The following is a 21,647-nucleotide window of genomic DNA, read 5'->3' as shown; positions in this document are numbered from 1 at the left end:
TGGCCCATGTTGACTCCAATGCTTCCCACTGTTGTGTCAAGTTGTCTGGATGTCCTTTGGGTGGTGGACCATTCTTGATACACACAGGAAACTGTTGAGCGTGTAAAACCCAGCAGAGTTGCAGTTCTTGACACAAACTGGTGCGCCTGGCACCTACTACCATACCCCCCCCCCCCCCCCCCCGTTCAAAGACACTTCAATAGTTTGTCTTGCCCATTCCCCCTCTGAACGGTCCATGGTCAATCCATGTCTCAAGGCTTAAAAATCCTTCTTTAACTTGTCTCCTCCCCTTCATCTACACGGATTGGAGTGTATTTAACAAGTGACATCAATAAGGGATCATAGATCTCGCCTGGATTCACTTTCTATGTCATAGAAATAGTGTTTTGTACCCTCAGTGTAAGTTGCAATTTAAGTGTTTGTTTAAAAAAAAAACATGTAAATGTTGGAAGAAAACCTTCATGTAGCAGATGTTTGGGTCCGTTCCCCTGCGGCGGGACGCCTGGTACTGTAGGTACTGCAGCGATGCATGCAGTAGGCCTAAGCTGGAGTGATATGCGCCACTGGTTTACTGTCTTGGGTAAAGGCAAAATGCATCGGTCTATCGACACGCACACATAAACACACACACACATTGCAGTGGATTCACCGTTATTTCAATAATTAACATCAGACAACCCTCATTGTAGTCAAGGGAGCCCAGCCAAGGGAGCCCAGTCAGCCAACATCAGACAACCCTCATTGTAGTCAAGGGAGCCCAGCCAAGGGAGCCCAGTCAGCCAAGGGAGCCCAGTCAGCCAAGGGAGCCCAGTCAGCCAAGGGAGCCCAGTCAGCCAAGGGAGCCCAGTCAGCCAAGGGAGCCCAGTCAGCCAAGGGAGCCCAGTCAGCCAAGGGAGCCCAGTCAGCCAAGGGAGCCCAGTCAGCCAAGGGAGCCCAGTCAGCCAAGGGAGCCCAGTCAGCCAAGGGAGCCCAGTCAGCCAAGGGAGCCCAGTCAGCCAAGGGAGCCCAGTCAGCCAAGGGAGCCCAGACATGTATCTGCTCCTATAATACAGTCTGTTTCCTTTCCATTCACTATATCACAGCGATAGTTGCTAAATGTTAGTACATTTGTTTTAGATGGGAGAAAGAATCTTCCTCCCAAAATGACCCAAAGTGTTTTTATGTTGTCCTGTCTGACCAACATTTTTTTGTTTTTATTGTAAAGTTCATTCCATTCAACTTGGCATGTCTTTTGGTGTGACAAAAGACCATAGTAGTTGGTAAAACAGGACAAAGAGATCGGGGACAAAGCTAGATTGAATTGGCCCATTATCCACATGTACTGTATAGTTCTCTCTGACTGCTGGAGCCTGGTTTGTATTTTATGAGATGTTTTCATGGAGCAGAGAGGGGTCTTCCCAGTCTGTGTCCCAAATGGAACTCTGTTCCGTATATAGTGCACTACTTAACCAGGACCCATTGGGTGCTCTACATAGGGGACTAGGATGTAATTTAGGACTTAGGCCCCAGACAGTCATATTGACGCATTCTACACAGATTGGCTAATTCAACACAGGCTGATAGCCAAAGTTGTCTTGTGAGAATTATCATCCTCTCCCTCCCTCCCTCCCTCCCTCCCTCCCTCCCTCCCTCCCTCCCTCCCTCCCTCCCTCCCTCCCTCCCTCCCTCCCTCCCCCTCCCCCTCCCCTCCCTCCCTCCCCCCTCCCTATGTCACAGAACAACAGATTCCTTTAATCTGAGGAACGGGGGAGAGGGAGGGAGGGGGAGGGAGGGAGGCCCTTCTTCTCTATCGTTGGATCAAGAAGGAGTAGCAGTGAGTTGCTAGAATCATTGGCTCCAGTCGGTTTATGTGTACAGAGAAAGAGTAGACCATCCCACCACCGCAGGCCCATGGATGGATAGAGGATGAGTGCCTGTTCCTGTTGTCACAGAGGAACTATAGCCCCCCTATAGCAGTAACTAGTAACTATAACTGTAGCAGTGGGGTGGAGGGAGGGGCCTGTAGCAGTGGGGTGGAGGGAGGGGCCTGTAGCAGTGGGGTGGAGGGAGGGGCCTGGAGGGGGTGGAGGGAGGGGCCTGTAACAGTGGGGTGGAGGGAGGGGCCTGTAACAGTGGGGTGGGGTGGAGGGGGGGCCTGTAACAGTGGGGTGGAGGGAGGGGCCTGTAACAGTGGGGTGGAGGGAGGGGCCTGTAACAGTGGGGTGGAGGGAGGGGCCTGTAACAGTGGGGTGGGGTGGAGGGGCCTGTAACAGTGGGGTGGAGGGGCCTGTAGCAGTGGGGTGGGGGGGCCTGTAGCAGTGGGGTGGAGGGGCCTGTAGCAATGGGGTGGAGGGGCCTGTAACAGTGGGGTGGCAGGGGCCTGTAGCAGTGGGGTGGAGGGGCCTGTAGCAGTGGGGTGGAGGGGCCTGTAGCAGTGGGGTGGAGGGGCCTGTAACAGTGGGGTGGGGGGGGGCCTGTAACAGTGGGGTGGAGGGGCCTGTAACAGTGGGGTGGAGGGGCCTGTAACAGTGGGGTGGAGGGGCCTGTAACAGTGGGGTGGAGGGGCCTGTAACAGTGGGGTGGAGGGGCCTGTAACAGTGGGGGGTGGAGGGGCCTGTAACAGTGGGGTGGAGGGGCCTGTGGATGGATCTGGGTGGGGTGGAGGGGCCTGTAACAGTGGGGGATGGATCTGTGGAGGGGGTCTGTAACATTGGGGTGGGGTGGAGGGGTCTGTAACGGGGGTGGGGATGGGGTAACAGGGATGGATGGATCTGTAACGTGGATGGGGATGGGGTAGATGGGGATCTGTAGCAGTGGGGTGGGGATCTGGGCCTGTAGCAGTGGGGTGGGGATGGATCTGGGTCTGTAACAGTGGGATCTGTAGCAGTGGGGTGGGGTGGAGGGGCCTGTAGCAGTGGGGTGGAGGGGCCTGTAGCAGTGTGGTGGAGGGGCCTGTAACAGTGGATGGATGGATCTGGGTCTGTAACAGTGGATGGATGGATCTGGGTCTGTAACAGTGGATGGATGGATCTGGGCCTGTAACAGTGGATGGATGGATCTGGGTCTGTAACAGTGGATGGATGGATCTGGGTCTGTAACAGTGGATGGATGGATCTGGGTCTGTAACAGTGGATGGATGGATCTGGGTCTGTAACAGTGGATGGATGGATCTGGGTCTGTAACAGTGGATGGATGGATCTGGGTCTAACATTGGATGGATCTGGGTCTGTAACAGTGGATGGATGGATCTGGGTCTGTAACAGTGGATGGATGGATCTGGGTCTGTAACAGTGGATGGATGGATCTGGGTCTGTAACAGTGGATGGATGGATCTGGGTCTGTAACAGTGGATGGATGGATCTGGGTCTGTAGCAGTGGATGGATGGATGGATGGATCTGGGTCTGTAACAGTGGATGGATGGATCTGGGTCTGTAACAGTGGATGGATGGATCTGGGTCTGTAACAGTGGATGGATGGATCTGGGTCTGTAACAGTGGATGGATGGATCTGGGTCTGTAACAGTGGATGGATGGATCTGGGTCTGTAACAGTGGATGGATGGATCTGGGTCTAACATTGGATGGATCTGGGTCTGTAACAGTGGATGGATGGATCTGGGTCTGTAACAGTGGATGGATGGATCTGGGTCTGTAACAGTGGATGGATGGATCTGGGTCTGTAACAGTGGATGGATGGATCTGGGTCTGTAACAGTGGATGGATGGATCTGGGTCTGTATAGGGTTGGAAGGGTTGTTGGAACTGACAGAGCTAGCACAGGAGACTGAGAGGATCGTCATCGGCGTCACGTGAAGAGGTCGACAGATTATGATTTTTCAACGCCGATACCGATTATTGGAGGAACAAAAAAAGCCGATACTGATTAATCGGACGATTTTGTTTAAAAAATATATTTATCTATTATTATTTTGTAATAATGACAATTACAACAATACTGAATGAACACTTATTTTAACTTAATTTAATACATCAAATAAAATCGATTTAGCCTCAAATAAATAATGAAACATGTTCCATTTGGTTTAAATAATGCAAAAACAAAGTTTTGTTGGAGAAGAAAGTAAAAGTGCAATATGTGCTATGTAAGAAAGCTAACGTTTCAGTTCCTTGCTCAGAACATATGAAAGCTTGTGGTTCCTTTTAACACGAGTCTTCAATATTTCCAGGGAAGAAGTTTTAGGAATTATAGGACTATTTCTCTCTATACCATTTGTATTTCATTAACCTTTGACTATTGGATGATCTTATAGGCACTTTAGTATTGCCTGTGTACAGTAACAGTATAGCTTCCGTCCCTTTCCTCTCCCCTACCTGGGCTCGAACCAGGAACACATCGACAACAGCCACCCTCGAAGCATCGTTCTGTCAGTGAAATACAGAACCGTTCCGTATTTTATCTATCAGGTGGCATCCATAAGTCTAAATATTCCTGTTACATTGTACAACCTTCAATGTTATGTCATAATTACGTAAAATTCTGGCAAATTAGTTCTCAATGAGCCAGGCTGCCCAAACTGTTTCATATACCCTGACTCTGCGTGCAATGAACGCAAGAGAAGTGACACAATTTCACCTGGTTAATATTGCCTGCTAACCTGGATTTCTTTTAGCTAAATATGCAGGTTTACAATATATACTTCTGTGTTTTGATTTTAAGAAAGGCATTGATGTTTACGGTTAGGGACATTCGTGCAACAATTGTGCTTTTTTTCGCAAATGCGCTTTTGTTAAATCATCCCCTGTTTTGGCAAAGTTGGCTTACTTTGATAGGAAGAAATAGTGGTCCTTCTGTAGCTCAGTTGGTAGAGCATGGCGCTTGTAACGCCAGGGTAGTGGGTTCGATCCCCGGGACCACCGATACGTAGAATGTATGCACACATGACTGTAAGTCGCTTTGGATAAAAGCGTCTGCTAAATGGCATATTATTATTATTATTATTATATTATTATTATTAGTCTTCACACAGTTCGCAACGAGCCAGGCGGCCCAAACTGCTGCATATACCTCTGTTGCAAGAGAAGTGACACAATTTACCTAGTTAAAAGAAATTAATATTAGCAGGCAATATGAATTAAATATGCAGGTTTAAAAATCTATACTTGTGTATTGATTCTAAGAAAGGCATTGATGTTTATGGTTAGGTACACATTAACCTCTCTAGGGTGAGATGCTAACGGACCCACCAGGGCAACCAGTGAAACTACAGAGAGCTAACATTCTAAATACACCATTTGTTATAGTAAACATTCTTGTAAATACATGTATCTTACATAATTTAAAAGATGAACGTCTTGTTAATCCAGCCGCTGTGTCAGATTTCAAAAAGGCTTTACTGCGAAAGCAAACCATGCGATTTTCTGAGGACAGCTCCCGAACACATAAGTATTACTAGCATTTTCCAACCAAGCATTAGCGTCACGAAAGTCATTAATAACAATAAAAAAAACAGCTGACCATTGAAGATCTTCCTCTGGTGGCAATGCCAATGGTAGGACCGGTCTATCGTTGATTGACTGTATTTTGGCACAATGACCACTGATCATCTTGATATCTAGCTTGGAAGATCGCCGCTGAGGTAAACGGCAACATGTAATGTTTATACGTTCGAAGACCAGGCTTTGTCGTAAACTCTGGCGTAAAAGAGGTTCATTCGCCATTGCAAATCCTACTTGATGGAGCCACAAGTGTTACGCATAGCAGTACATAGTCAATAGCAGTTTCAGCAAGTTTATATATTTAAATTATGGCAAATATATCAGGAAAATCTAAAACAAAGTCTAGGTATACAGATTTAACCCAAATTATAGAGAAAGCGAGACCAAGTAAATAGTTACCCTTGTTGTTTAATTTTTTATGTATATATTTTTTCTACTTTAGTTGGACAGGGTAGGGTTGGTACTGCTATAGTTGGACTGGGTAGGGTTGGTAGGGTGGAGTGGCTGCTGTAGTTGGACAGGGTAGGGTTGGTACTGCTATAGTTGGACTGGGTAGGGTTGGTACTGTGGAGTGGCTGCTGTAGTTGGACAGGGTAGGGTTGGTACTGCTATAGTTGGACTGGGTAGGGTTGGTACTGTGGAGTGGCTGCTGTAGTTGGACAGGGTAGGGTTGGTACTGCTATAGTTGGACTGGGTAGGGTTGGTACTGCTATAGTTGGACTGGGTAGGGTTGGTACTGCTATAGTTGGACTGGGTAGGGTTGGTAGGGTGGAGTGGCTGCTGTAGTTGGACAGGGTAGGGTTGGTACTGCTATAGTTGGACTGGGTAGGGTTGGTACTGCTATAGTTGGACTGGGTAGGGTTGGTACTGCTATAGTTGGACAGGGTAGGGTTGGTACTACTGTAGTTGGACAGGGTAGGGTTGGTACTGCTGTAGTTGGACAGGGTAGGGTTGGTACTGCTATAGTTGGACTGGGTAGGGTTGGTACTGCTATAGTTGGACTGGGTAGGGTTGGTACTGCTATAGTTGGACTGGGTAGGGTTGGTACTGCTATAGTTGGACTGGGTAGGGTTGGTACTGCTGTAGTTGGACTGGGTAGGGTTGGTAGGGTGGAGTGGCTGCTGTAGTTGGACAGGGTAGGGTTGGTACTGCTATAGTTGGACTGGGTAGGGTTGGTACTGTGGAGTGGCTGCTGTAGTTGGACAGGGTAGGGTTGGTACTGCTATAGTTGGACTGGGTAGGGTTGGTACTGCTATAGTTGGACTGGGTAGGGTAGGTACTGCTATAGTTGGACAGCGTAGGGTTGGTACTGCTATAGTTGGACTGGGTAGGGTTGGTACTGTGGAGTGGCTGCTGTAGTTGGACAGGGTAGGGTTGGTACTGCTATAGTTGGACTGGGTAGGGTTGGTACTGCTATAGTTGGACTGGGTAGGGTTGGTACTGCTATAGTTGGACTGGGTAGGGTTGGTACTGTGGAGTGGCTGCTATAGTTGGACTGGGTAGGGTTGGTACTGTGGAGTGGCTGCTGTAGTTGGACAGGGTAGGGTTGGTACTGCTATAGTTGGACTGGGTAGGGATGGTACTGTGGAGTGGCTGCTGTAGTTGGACAGGGTAGGGTTGGTACTGCTATAGTTGGACTGGGTAGGGATGGTACTGTGGAGTGGCTGCTGTAGTTGGACAGGGTAGGGTTGGTACTGCTATAGTTGGACTGGGTAGGGATGGTATTGTGGAGTGGCTGCTGTAGTTGGACAGGGTAGGGTTGGTACTGCTATAGTTGGACTGGGTAGGGTTGGTAGGTTGGAGTGGCTGCTGTAGTTGGACAGGGTAGGGTTGGTACTGCTATAGTTGGACTGGGTAGGGTTGGTACTGTGGAGTGGCTGCTGTAGTTGGACTGGGTAGGGTTGGTACTGCTATAGTTGGACAGGGTAGTAGGGTTGGTACTACTGTAGTTGGACAGGGTAGGGTTGGTACTGCTATAGTTGGACTGGGTAGGGTTGGTACTGCTATAGTTGGACTGGGTAGGGTTGGTACTGCTATAGTTGGACTGGGTAGGGTTGGTACTGCTATAGTTGGACTGGGTAGGGTTGGTACTGCTGTAGTTGGACTGGGTAGGGTAGGTACTGCTATAGTTGGACAGGGTAGGGTAGGTACTGCTATAGTTGGACAGGGTAGGGTTGGTACTGCTATAGTTGGACAGGGTAGGGTTTGTACTGCTATAGTTGGACTGGGTAGGGTAGGTACTGCTATAGTTAGGACAGGGTAGGATAGGTACTGCTATAGTTGGACAGGGTAGGGTCTGCTATAGTTGGACAGGGTAGGGTAGGTACTGCTATAGTTGGACAGGGTAGGGTAGGTACTGCTATAGTTGGACAGGGTAGGGTAGGTACTGCTATAGTTGGACAGGGTAGGGTAGGTACTGCTATAGTTGGACTGGGTAGGGTAGGTACTGCTATAGTTGGACTGGGTAGGGTAGGTACTGCTATAGTTGGACAGGGTAGGGTTGGTACTGCTATAGTTGGACAGGGTAGGGTTGGTACTGCTATAGTTGGACAGGGTAGGGTTGGTACTGCGGAGTGGTTGCAGGTTGGGTAGCGTTGGTGTTTTTCAAAGATGTAATGTATTCTATCACAATACATCTCGTGGCTCTTTTGGGTACTTGAGATTATCACAGGGGTCTGTCATTATCTCTGGTCTTCTGTGTGGCCTTGTCAAATATGTTCAAATAAAAAAATAGAAGCCGTTAAACATTATCCTAAATATTAACCATCAACTTAGTGAAAACCATTGGTGTTTTTAATATGAGGGGGGTTTCAGCTTGAAATATCATTTTTTAAAATATATATTTTAACACTTTTTAATTTATTTTTACAAAGTCAGTATGTATTTGTTGGCTTTGAACCATATGGTCTATCTACTAGAAACTCAACGACAATATAGATATAATAGATTCATTGTGTGTGTGTGTGTGTGTGTGCAAGAAAGAAATCATGTGTAAATTACCAAAATGGGGATAGATTTCTCTAGATTTTCTATTTTATTATTTATTATTATTATTATTAAGATGAGTGAAGTTCTACCAGATTGTCTGTAGCTCTAATTGTGGGTGTAGGAGGTTAGAGTGTTACTCATTTTCACTCAACATGACTAAGCAGTTCTCCTGAAGGTTGTTGGCTGATGTTTGAGTTTGTCATGTGTAGTTAGTGTAGGAAGACATGGGCTCTGTGTGTAGGAGGAGGAAAAGTTTTGGCTTTAGTCACCTTCATAGCGTTTCTATTTGGGACATTTTAGATTTCCATGAACAAAGGCTTGCGTGAGGCTAATATAAATCACCATGTTGTCGTCTGTAGTTTGTGTTGCAGAAAATAAGTCTGTAGATTTCACCTCTCTTTATTTCACTTGAGTGGCTTCCATGATCATCCATGTCAATAGGGCAACAAACATCAGTGCATTCATTCATTCATATTGGTTTACAGACAGAGGCTGGCTATGGGAACAGTCTCAACTAATCGGGGGTGCTGTAGAAACCATCTAAACCAATCGGTGGCCTTTAATGTTGTAGTGGGTGTGGTGATACTGGTGATTTGTCACCACAGATGATTTGGCTGCGGGTCAGGGGAAGAGATGCTGCGGGTCAGGGGAAGAGACGCTGCGGGTCAGGGGAAGAGACGCTGCGGGTCAGGGGAAGAGACGCTGCGGGTCAGGGGAAGAGACGCTGCGGGTCAGGGGAAGAGACGCTGCGGGTCAGGGGAAGAGACGCTGCGGGTCAGGGGAAGAGACGCTGCGGGTCAGGGGAAGAGACGCTGCGGGTCAGGGGAGGAGACGCTGCGGGTCAGGGGAGGAGACGCGGCGGGTCAGGGGAGAGACGCGGCGGGTCAGGGGAAGGAGACGCGGCGGGTCAGGGGAAGAGACGCGGCGGGTCAGGGGAAGAGACGCGGCGGGTCAGGGGGAAGAGACGCGGCGGGTCAGGGGAAAGAGACGCGGCGGGTCAGGGGAAAGAGACGCGGCGGGTCAGGGGAAAGAGACGCGGCGGGTCGGGGGAAAGGGACGCGGCGGGTCGGGGGAAAGGGACGCGGCGGGAAAGGGACGCGGCGGGAAAGGGACGCGGCGGGTCGGGGGAAAGGGACGCGGCGGGTCAGGGTTTACTAAAACGTTACAGTTGTCAATAACTGTTGTCCACACTGGAGGGCTGTTCTAATGATCAGTAAACCCACTGAGCCCTGGGTTACTAAGGCATTTATGTTATGTTCTGCTTCCTGTATATAGATAGCCATGTTATGTTCTGCTTCCTGTATATAGATGGCCATTTTTATGTTCTGCTTGCTGTATATAGATATCCATGTTCTGTTCTGCTTCCTGTATATAGATAGCCATGTCATGTTCTGCTTCCTGTATATAGATAGCCATGTTATGTTCTGCATCCTGTATATAGATGGCCATTTTTATGTTCTGCTTGCTGTATATAGATAGCCATGTTCTGTTCTGCTTCCTGTATATAGATAGTCATGTTATGTTCTGCTTCCTGTATATAGATAGCCATGTTCTGTTCTGCTTCCTGTATATAGATAGCCATGTTATGTTCTGCTTCCTGTATATAGATGGCCATGTTATGTTCTGCTTCCTGTTCATTACTGGTCCAACGTCTTAGAACACCTACTCATTCAAGGGTTTTTCTAAAAAAAACAAAAAACTATTTTCTACATCGTAGAACAATTGTGAAGACATCCAAACTCTGAAATAACACACATGGAATCATGTAGTAACTAAACTCCTACTAATTAGGACCTGATAGTGAACTAGTTGAGATAGCTGATTGCTCTGCTATATGTAGTTACAGTAGATACACAAACTGTCCGTCAGTCCATGACTGTTAGATTAGATATATGAACTGTCCGTGGCTGGCTGTAGTGGTTGGCTTCTGTCCCAAATGGCACCCTAATCCCTATATAGTGCACTACTTTTGACCAGAAATGTATAGGCTCCTGACAAAAAGTAGTACCCTATATAGGGTGCCATTTGGGCCGTAGATGTTTTTTTTAGTCACATTCCTGTCCCATGTACAGGCTACAGTTTTGTTACTGTTAGATAATGTTCATTTAAGTATTCTTATCTCTTTGTCATGCAGTTGAACCTAAATGGTGCCCTATTATCTATGTAGTGCACTACATTTGACCAGTACCTATAGGGCTCTGGCCAAAAGTAGTGCACTGTATAGGGAATAGGATGCCATTTGGGACTTAAGCAAAAACAGTCAGGGTTTAATTCACAAGGGGAGGGAAGGAGAGAGGCTGTGGGAAGAACTAGGCCAACACTCTACATTGTTTGTGGCTCCTGTCCCAAGACCTCCTCCTGAATTGATTTAGTTATATCATCTACCTGTGCTGAAGCCAGCTGAATGGCCAGTCATGCTAATCAGTTTCCTATCTGTAGTGCCTGCTTCTCTCACTGTAATTATTTTAAACAGCCTGCCAGCAACACGTTCCTGTTTGTGTTCCTCAAACGACATCCTATTCACTACTTTTGACCAGGGCCCATAGGGAGGGGAGAGGAGACCAGGGCCCATAGGGAGGGGAGAGGAGACCAGGGCCCAAAAGGGAGGGGAGAGGAGACTAGGGCCCAAAAGGGAGGGGAGAGGAGACTAGGGCCCAAAAGGGAGGGGAGAGGAGACTAGGGCCCAAAAGGGAGGGGAGAGGAGACTAGGGCCCAAAAGGGAGGGGAGAGGAGACTAGGGCCCATAGGGAGGGGAGAGGAGAGGAGACCAGGGCCCAAAAGGGAGGGGATTTGATTTGAGAGGAGAGGAGACTAGGGCCCATAGGGAGGGGAAGGAGAGGAGACTAGGGCCCAAAAGGGTGGGGAGAGGAGAGGAGACTAGGGCCCATAGGGAGGGGAGAGGAGAGGAGACTAGGGCCCAAAAGGGAGGGGATTTGATTTGAGAGGAGAGGAGACTAGGGCCCATAGGGAGGGGAAAGGAGAGGAGACCAGGGCCCAAAAGGGAGGGGAGGGGAGGAGACTGGGCCCAAAAGGGAGGGAGGAGAGGAGACTAGGGCCCATAGGGAGGGATTTGAAGGAGGAGACTAGGGCCCATAGGGAGGGAGGGAGACTAGGGCCCATAGGGAGGGATTTGAGAAGGGAGACTAGGGCCCATAGGGAGGGGAAAGGAGACTAGGGCCCAAAGGGAGGGGAGAGGAGACCAGGGCCCATAGGGAGGAGAAAGGAGACCAGGGCCCATAGGGAGGGGAGAGGAGACTAGGGCCCAAAAGGGAGGGGAGACCAGGGCCCAAAAGGGAGGGGAGACCAGGGCCCAAAAGGGAGAGGTCAGAAGTATTGCACTGTTTAGGAAAAAGGGTGTGATGAGGGGCACAATCAAAATGTAGTGGTTGAGTTTAAGGTTGGGGTCAGCACCTAAACACGCAGATCACTCTGACAGGACGCCAGCTCAGCCTAACCACAGCACAGTAATCACAGAGTCTAGACATAAACAGCAGTTCTTCTCAACTTACTGTGTCTGCGACCTGTATGATACCTTACGTCCTATGGGCTCTGGTCAAAAGTATTGTACTATATAGGGAATAAGGTGCCATATGGGATCAAATCTGAACTGCCTTCAGAGACAGACAGAGGGAGAACAGGCTTTCTTTGCTAGGGAGGGAGGGAGGGAGGGAGGGAGGGGGAGAGGGAGGGAGGGAGGGGGAGCGGGAGGGAGGGAGGGGGAGCGGGAGGGAGGGAGGGGGAGCAGGAGGGAGGGAGGGAGAGAGAGGGGGGGGGAGGGGGAGAGAGAGGAGAGAGAGAGAGAGGAGAGAGAGAGAGAGAGAGAGGGGGAGAGAGAGAGGGGGGGGGGCTGCTGTGCTGTTTGGTTATCAGGAAGGAGTCTGTTCCCCAGTATAACCCCAGGGCTTGTTTCAGTGTTGGTATGTATGTAAACACTGCTTCTAGAAACATGTGATGTGGCCTTGCCTGACTGTTTGACTGGCTGGCTGGCTGACTGGTTGGCTGGCTGGCTGACTGTTTGACTGGTTGACTGGTTGGCTGGCTGGCTGACTGTTTGACTGGCTGGCTGGCTGACTGGCTGGCTGGTTGAAAGGGATGTTTTCTGTAACCTAGGATAGCCATCTCTCCTCCCTTTACCCTCTGCAGTTCATCTCAAAACGAATCACCTCTCATCTGATGTCGTGGCAGCCTGATGACATCACCAGTGCTATGACATCACGCTTCAGTCTTTCATTCTCTCCAAATTTGACGACACACACACCTCTCTCCCATTGGACATAAATGTCAGTTTAACATCTAGATTTGGTTGAGTTGTCAACAAATAATGTCACATTGTCATCGGATTTAGGTTCAAAATTGGGTGAAAAAAAAGTTTAATTCTTTTAATTAAATTTAATTAAATATGTAGATTGTTTTTCAAATCCAATCAGTTGTTCACGTTTTATTCAATGTCATCACTTTACATTTTCTGGTTGAAATCCCTTTGAAACAACATTGATTCAACCAGTTTGTGCCTCTGTCTCTCTCTCTCTCTCTCTGTCTCTCTCTCTGTCTCTCTCTTTGTCTGTCTCTCTCTTTGTCTCTGTCTCTCTCTGTCTCTCTGTCTCTCTCTCTGTCTCTGTCTCTCTCTCTCTGTCTGTCTGTCTCTCTCTCTGTCTGTCTGTCTCTCTGTCTCTCTCTGTCTCTCTCTGTCTCTCTCTCTCTCTCTCTCTCTCTCTCTCTCTCTCTCTGTCTGTCTGCCTGTCTCTGCTCTGTCTCTGCCTGTCCTCTCTCTCTGTCTCTCTCTCTCTCTCTCTCTGTCTCTCTCTGCCTGTCTCTCTCTCTGTCTGTCTCTCTCTCTCTCTGCCTCTCTCTGTCTCTGTCTTTCATTTTCTCTGCGTTTTCATTTTATGCTGTTATTACAAACCTCATTCTTAATCACAGACCAGCTGAGATCTTTTTTACCTACACGCACTCTTTCATTCTGGAGCCAAAACATCTGATGTTTATGTTTGGTAATCATTCTGAGAGAGACGTGTTTGATTAGATAGATTAATCAGTCATATATCCTTCAACTTGTGCATAATTCAATATTCTAGGAGATCGGTGTCTGTATCGTTGGGCTAGGTTGTATCTGAGAAGGGTATGTAGTGAGCTCTGTGTCTGTATCGTTGGGCTAGGTTGTATCTGAGAAGGGTATGTAGTGAGCTCTGTGTCTATCGTTGGGCTAGGTTGTATCTCAGAAGGGTGTGTAGTGAGCTCTGTGACTGACTATTGTTGGGCTAGGTTGTATTTGAGAGGGGATTGTAGTGAATATGTTAAGGACGAAGGGGTGTGGTAGATTTAGGAGTGTAAATTTGATTCTTCCCACAAGAGAGCTTCTGAAGCAATTAACAAGGAGACAGGGGAGGTCTGGGGGGAGAAATGGGGGAGGCAGGAGGATTTAGAAGAAGGTAATAGACGTTCCGGCTGGCACAGCAGTCACTTCTCAGCCTTGTGGGGGGGAGATCAGAGCGTGAGCAAGGAGTAGAAGGGAGGGGTTTTCACAAACAGCCACACCCCCTCCCTCCTCTCCTGCTCTAGTCTATCCCTCAGTTCCTCAAATTCAAATTAGTCTGGCAGGCAGCACACACACGGCACGCAGCAGACAGTCAGTCACACTATACCCACTTCGTCTTCACTCCGTACAGTTGAAAGAGGATTGTGGAGCGTGAAAATGTCTGCAGTGATGTGGGGACTTGTCTGAATTTTGATCCGTCTGTCTTAGGAGAGAATGGTGGAGGAAGCTGTCTTGTTACACACCTCTCAGCAAGGTAAGGTAACGCATTGTCATTAGCTACAGGGTGTGTGTGTGTGTGTGTGTGTGTGTGTGTGTTTTACAGCGTGTTAGACACTGCCTGTGTGCCTGGGATATCAGCAGAAGCAAATGGCTACTTGGCTTTAAATCCTTTTCCCTCCTAAAGGAGGTGTGAAGAAACCACATCAGAGATATTCTACGTTTCTGAGGTCTCGTCTCTTTCACAACTAAACAAACAGATGTACATTTTTGCTATGTTGCTGGTAATTCTCATTTTTCACAATACTATAAAATTGACTTGTGGTTAGTAGCTACATGTAAAAGTTAGCATGAGGGGCTGACTAGTCTGCTGATGACGTGGGTCATGTGATGTCATAGGGTTCTAGTACATTTGGGGAGTGGGATTATCCAATCAGCCTAGGGAGGTTTGTTGTGACACTACGCCGGGTCTTTTTAACCTGTGTTTCTGGTGACAACTTTATTTACTACAACTACATGCATAAGGTCTATTGTCTTGCTCCCCATTTCAATGTGAGGCAGCAACAATACAGTCTGCTGTGTTGTCATGACAAAAACGGTGGTGGTGGTATTGTGGAGCTGACAAAAGAGAGCGAGTTTGATGAATTGCAAATAGGATAGCAGAGCTGCTACTGGTCAAAGTCGAGGGGGATTTGTCCCAAATGGCACACTATTCAATATGCGGTGCACTACTTTTGACCAGAGCCCTACGGGGAACAGGGAGCCATTTTGGATGCAACCAAGGAGAATCCCTAGTGCATATCTTGGAAAGGGGAGGGCTGAAGGACTGTAGGTTTGTTTCATCTGAATCTATTTAAACCCAGGCTGCTTGCCGTTGTGTCTTTGTGCTGAAGGAAGCCTGGAGAAGGGTGAGAATGGGTCATCTGCTGCCTGTCGTAGTCATGGCGATGTGTTTTTAACAACCCATCATCCTAGAATTTAGCAGGACACAAGGTTGGGGTAACAGGCCTCTGGTTTTAATGCTCGGATACGAGGACGAGCTGAGAAGAGTGCTTTTTAGCTCCTCTGATATTCCTTGATAAGAGTTTAAACATTTTAGAGAGAGGAGAGAGTTTGTGTACATTGAAGACAGAACACCACTATTTTAAAGGGAGCCTCCTGAGTTTGAATACATTGAATTCAAGCACAATGATTCCCCTTGAGAAAGTAACACTTTCTTTAAACGCAGATTGATTCGCAAAGCATGCGTCCCAAATAACAACCCATTCCCTAGACCGGTGCTCTCTATACCGGTGCTCCCTAGACCGGCGCTCCCTAGACCGGTGCTCCCTAGACCGGTGCTCCCTAGACCGGTGCTCCCTAGACCGGTGCTCCCTATACCGGCGCTCCCTAGACCGGCGCTCCCTAGACCGGTGCTCCCTAGACCGGTGCTCCCTAGACCGGTGCTCCCTAGACCGGTGCTCTCTAGACCGGTGCTCCCTAGACCGGTGCTCTCTAGACCGGTGCTCCCTAGACCGGCGCTCCCTATACCGGCGCTCCCTATACCGGCGCTCCCTAGACCGGCGCTCCCTAGACCGGTGCTCCCTATACCGGTGCTCTCTATACCGGTGCTCCTATACCGGTGCTCCCTAGACCGGTGCTCCCTAGACCGGTGCTCCCTAGACCGGTGCTCCCTAGACCGGTGCTCCCTAGACCGGTGCTCCCTATCCCTAGACCGGTGCTCTCTATACCGGTGCTCTCTATACCGGTGCTCTCTATACCGGTGCTCTCTATACCGGTGCTCTCTATACCGGCGCTCCCTAGACCGGTGCTCTCTATACCGGTGCTCTCTATACCGGTATACCGGTGCTCCCTAGACCGGTGCTCTCTATACTGCTCCATATACCGGTATACCGGTGCTTGTTTTATGTATGTTCATGTGATATCTGAGTGTCAAACATTACAACAGAATCTATGGGCTAAAAACATTAGCTGACATGGGCATACATGGACATTTCTGACAAATTATAAATAGCTCTAATAAGAAAATTACTGCTGAAGCAGTACCAGGTGTAAAGTGCACCTTGTGCATTCTACAATGAGTACACGGAAACGTCCGGAGTACACGGAAACGTCCGGAGTACACGGAAACGTCCGGAGTACACGGAAACGTCCGGAGTACACGGAAACGTCCGGAGTACACGGAAACGTCCGGAGTACACGGAAACGTCCAGAGTACACGGAAACGTCCGGAGTACACTGGCAGTAGTAAGCTAGCCAGGCTACTTGTCTTCTCTAGGGGGCAGTAGTAAGCTATCCAGGAGACAGTAGTAAGCTAGCCAGGCTACTTGTCTTCTCTAGGGGGCAGTAGTAAGCTATCCAGGAGACAGTAGTAAGCTAGCCAGGCTACTTGTCTTCTCTAGGGGGCAGTAGTAAGCTAGCCAGGCTACTTGTCTTCTCTAGGGGGCAGTAGTAAGCTAGCCAGGCTACTTGTCTTCTCTAGGGGGCAGTAGTAAGCTAGCTAGGCTACTTGTCTTCTCTAGGGGGCGGTAGTAAGCTAGTCAGGCTACTTGTCTTCTCTAGGGGGCAGTAGTAAGCTAGCTAGGCTACTTGTCTTCTCTAGGGGGCAGTAGTAAGCTAGCTAGGCTACTTGTCTTCTCTAGGGGGCAGTAGTAAGCTAGTCAGGCTCCTTGTCTTCTCTAGGGGGCAGTAGTAAGCTAGCTAGGCTACTTGTCTTCTCTAGGGGGCAGTAGTAAGCTAGTCAGGCTACTTGTCTTCTCTAGGGGGCAGTAGTAAGCTAGCTAGGCTACTTGTCTTCTCTAGGGGGCAGTAGTAAGCTAGCTAGGCTACTTGTCTTCTCTAGGGGGCAGTAGTAAGCTAGCCAGGCTACTTGTGCATGTAGATGACAGAGCCCGAACCACATTTGATAAGCAAGTGAGAGGAGAGAGAATGCCGACAGCATGGCTTCTTCTAAGGAAAACATCATACCTCCACGCCCGCAGCTTGTTGACAACTGGCTCCAGAAGAAAACTGTGGGAGTAATTTGTTTACAAAGCAGATGAGGGCCAGCCCACCAAAACTACTTAGCAACAGGTGTTACAAAGCAGATGAGGGCCAGCCAACCAAAACAACTTAGCAACAGGTGTTACAAAGCAGATGAGGGCCAGCCAACCAAAACAACTTAGCAACAGGTGTTACAAAGCAGATGAGGGCCAGCCCACCAAAACTACTTAGCAACAGGTGTTACAAAGCAGATGAGGGCAACAGGTGTTACAAAGCAGATGAGGGCCAGCCCACCAAAACTACTTAGCAACAGGTGTTACAAAGCAGATGAGGGCCAGCCAACCAAAACAACTTAGCAACAGGTGTTACAAAGCAGATGAGGGCCAGCCAACCAAAACAACTTAGCAGTGGAAGGAAGGGAGGTTTAGTTCCAAAACAACAAACTATTTTCCACATTTACATTGGAACATTATTCTACTAGCTACTAAATTCAATATTTTTGTTGTTGTTGTGATAATGACATGAACATATTCAGCATGACATTATTATTATTATTATTATTATTTATTACATTCATGTGAATATTATAATATGATTACAACTCAAAAGTAAAGTCAAATGTGCTCAATTTATCTATGACAACAATACATTTAGACGACTTCCTGTTTCCTTGGGCTTGCTAACAGTAGCCTGCCAGCAGCCCTGGGTGAAGCGTTGCACTCTGGGAGTTGAAATGCACTCTGGGAATCCTAGTATGTTGTGTAAAATCTATTGTATGTATGGTGTGTAGACTATTGCAATATAGAAGCTTCCGAAATGAGCTTCAATGTGTTTTTAATGTTGTTTTGGAACTAAACTTAATTTAGTACATTAAATGATTTACAGTATATATCAGTGATAGAATAATGAAACCGTTCAAATTCATTTAATTTGAGCCAATATTATGGCAATAGATTAGCAAATGAACCCCTGATATGTATTGACATTTACTGTTTTAAATAGTTAAGATGTAGTTGTACACTTTTTATTTTCTATGCTCTGCGTCTCAGGAATGGTTTTGCATCAGGAACATTTAAGATATTCTTGTATTAATCGTGTTTTAGTTGTTAAAGAACTGAATATAGAACACATTTTGTGTGTTGTTTTTAGTTGGTCAACCAGTTATCAACATGTTGAGTAATGTTTCTCAAATTTAAGCCCAGAGGAAGTACACTGTGACTTTAGATAATACTTTCAAACCGTGTTTACGTTTGTATACGATCACATACAGTGGTTCTTCTGTAGCTCAGTTGGTAGAGCATGGCGCTTGTAACGCCAGGGTAGTGGGTTCGATTCCCGGGATCACCCATACGTAGAATGTATGCACACATGACTGTAAGTCGCTTTGGATAAAAGCGTCTGCTAAATGGCATATATTATTATTATTATATTAGCTCAAGGTATTGTGACAAATGTTTTGTTGTTTTTGCCTCTGTACTCCAGCATAATCAAAACAAACAGCTAACGAGTCCAAGTTCTTAGAGCCACAATCTTGATGTAGTCATTGTGTGCTAGGAATATGGGACCAAATACTGAACTTTTGACTACTTTAATGAAACCCATAAGTGATTTGTTCCAATACTTTTGGTCCCCTAAAATCGGGTGACTATGGTAGAAAAAGTGCTGTAATTTCTAAACGGTTCACCCGATATGGATGAAAATACCCTCACATTAAAGCTGACAGTCTGCACTTTAACCAAAGTGCAGGAGTACAGAGCCAAAACAACCAAAGATTTGTCACGGTCTCAATAATTTTGGAGCTCACTGTATATCTCTCCATTATACGTGGGAATAGATTTCCAAACTTAAATCAATTGGAGATGATTTCTTATTGTTTTTACAGTCTTATGTCCAACAATTAAAACAAACTAATTAAAATTAAAAGTTTAGGTTTGCCATAACAAATGGGTTGAATACTTATTGACTCAATACATTTCAGCTTTTAATTTGTAAGAATTTCCCAAAACATAATTCCACTTTGACATTATGGTGTATTGTATTGCATTTAGTTCCTGGAGGTGTGGTGTGGTGGGGGAGAGGTGTGTGTGTGTGTGTGTGATGGAAACCAAAGTTAAACGGTGGGCCTAGAGATCTGATTTGGATCAGTAAGAAGGAAGGAAGAGCTTGTCAGTATTTTGCTGTATGTTTTACTTGTTGTATTCTGTTCACGTGACAAATAAACGTTCATTTGATTCGATAACTACATACACTTCTGACTGTCTGAAGAGGACTCCTGTCTCTTTCTCCATTGTCCTTTCTCGAAAATCTGCAGTCATATTTGGAAACTTGACATCTTGACTGTACCAAATGGCACCCTATTCCCTATATATATAGGGAAAAGGGTGCCATTTATTGCCATTTCAAATATGTACAGTTAAGACCATTTAGTGCACTACACTTGACCCCAAGTCTTGCACTAAATATATATCTATTATATTATATCTACTCACCTTGGGGTCATTTACTAAATGTGCACTATCTGACTTAAATCTGCAGTCACTTGACCCCAAGTCTTGCACTATATATATATATCTATTATATTATATCTACTACACGACTTGGGGTCAAGTGTAGTGCACTAAATGGGTGACTGTAAATCTGCAGTCATATTTGGAAACTTGCCAGCTTGACTGTACCAAATGGCACCCTATTCCCTATATATATATATATCTATTATATTATATCTACTACACGACTTGGGGTCAAGTGTAGTGCACTATATAGGTGCCATTTGGGACACAGTCTTTAGCACAAAGCTTTCAGACGACTGTCAGATCAGTTTCAATAGATGACGTGCACTCTGTCTGCCCGGGTTCGGCCACCTCGACTATCGAGTGTCTTTTTAACAGTTCTATAGGGAACCTTACGTCACCCTCCTTAAAATGCATTCCATCTCTTTATTCCCTGCTGAGATTGAGAGGAGGGTTTAAATGAAATTGGAAGGGTTTCTGTCCCAAATGGCAGTGCTCTCTCTGATCAAAAGTCGTGCCCTGCACGGAGAATAGTGTAGCATTTGGGAAGCAGACTCTCTCTCTCTCGGATGTGTTTTTGAGCGTTACATAAAGAAACAACCAATCCACGTGGAGTAGAGGAGCTTTCAGCGTGATATCGTCACTCGCTGACCTGGAACACATTGATCGCTTCGCTGGAAGGAGATTCTAATCACGGCGGATTAACTGAGAACACATTCTCAATACATCACTGTTGTTCTTTTAGCTACTGCTAACTGTCCTTGGCGTTGTGTCCAAGCAGTCCGCGGTCAGCTAAGGCTTTGTGTCGTTGTGTCCAGGCACAAGGATTAGAATGAAGGGTTGTAGTTGAGTTGATATTTTGAATGACTGGACCAGACAGTCAGGCGAGCCACTAGCTGTTGCATGTAGGATTTAGAATGAAGGCCGTAGCTAAGGGACGTTTTAAAGGCCTTCGACAGGGCAGGTCTGGGGGGGGGAGGCCCAGTCCTCACTCCCAACCCCCGCCCAGTCCTGACTCCCAGCCCCCCACTCCTCACTCCCAGCCCCCCACTCCTCACTCCCAGCCCCCCACCCTCACTAGCCCCCTATTCTCACTCCCAGACCCCCTACTCCTCACTCCCAGCCACCCCCTACTTCTCACTCCCAGCCACCCCCCTACTCCTCACTCCCAGCCCCCCACTCCTCACTCCCAGCCCCCGCTCCTCCTCACTCCCAGCCCCCCGCCCAGTCCTCCTCCCAGCCCCCCCCACTCCTCACTCCCAGCACCCCGCCCTACTCCTCACTCCCAGCCCCCCGCCCTAGTCCTCACTCCCAGCCCCCCCCACTCCTCACTCCCAGCCCCCCGCCCTAGTCCTCACTCCCAGCCCCCCACTCCTCACTCCCAGCCCCCGCCCTAGTCCTCACTCCCAGCCCCCCGCCCAGTCCTCACTCCCAGCCCCCCCCCCACTCCTCACTCCCAGCACCCCGCCCCAGTCCTCACTCCCAGCCCCCCCCCCCACTCCTCACTCCCAGCCCCCGCCCAGTCCCCATTCCCAGCCCCCCTACTCCTCACTCCCAGCCCCCCACCCCCCCTCCCCCGCCTAGTCCTCACTCTCAGCCCCCCTACTCCTCACTCCCAGCCCCCCCCTCCCCCTGCCTAGTCCTCACTCTCAGACCCCCCCGCCTAGTCCTCACTCTCAGCCCCCCTACTTCTCACTCCCAGCCCCCCTACTTCTCACTCCCAGCCACCCCCCTACTCCTCAGCTCCCAGCCCCCACCCCCAGCCCCCTCCTCACTCCCAGCCCCCCACTCATCACTCCCAGCCCCCCACTCCTCACTCCCAGCCCCCCTACTCCTCACTCCCAGCCCCCTACTCCTCACCCCCAGCCCCCCCCCAGTCCTCACTCCCAGCCCCCTACTTCTCACTCCCAGCCCCCTACTTCTCACTCCCAGCCACCCCCCTACTCCTCACTCCCAGCCCCCCTACTCCTCACTCCTAGCC

The 21,647-nt window shown here is 48.2% G+C and overlaps 1 protein-coding gene across 1 annotated transcript in view; it reads left to right on the top strand.

Annotated features, from left to right (window-relative positions):
• Window positions 1–14,030: 14,030 nt before the first annotated feature.
• Window positions 14,031–21,647, top strand: part of LOC123993836 (rho guanine nucleotide exchange factor TIAM1-like) — a 147,512-nt gene continuing 139,895 nt past the window's right edge. The window contains exon 1 of the mRNA XM_046296303.1: window positions 14,031–14,211. The gene's annotated coding sequence lies outside the window, so the exon portion shown is untranslated. The remainder of the gene's footprint in view (window positions 14,212–21,647) is intronic.

Source organism: Oncorhynchus gorbuscha, linkage group LG13 (assembly GCF_021184085.1).
Source record: "Oncorhynchus gorbuscha isolate QuinsamMale2020 ecotype Even-year linkage group LG13, OgorEven_v1.0, whole genome shotgun sequence".
In the NCBI taxonomy this organism is placed as follows: Eukaryota; Metazoa; Chordata; class Actinopteri; order Salmoniformes; family Salmonidae; genus Oncorhynchus; species Oncorhynchus gorbuscha.
This window is presented reverse-complemented; position numbering and strand designations above follow the sequence as displayed.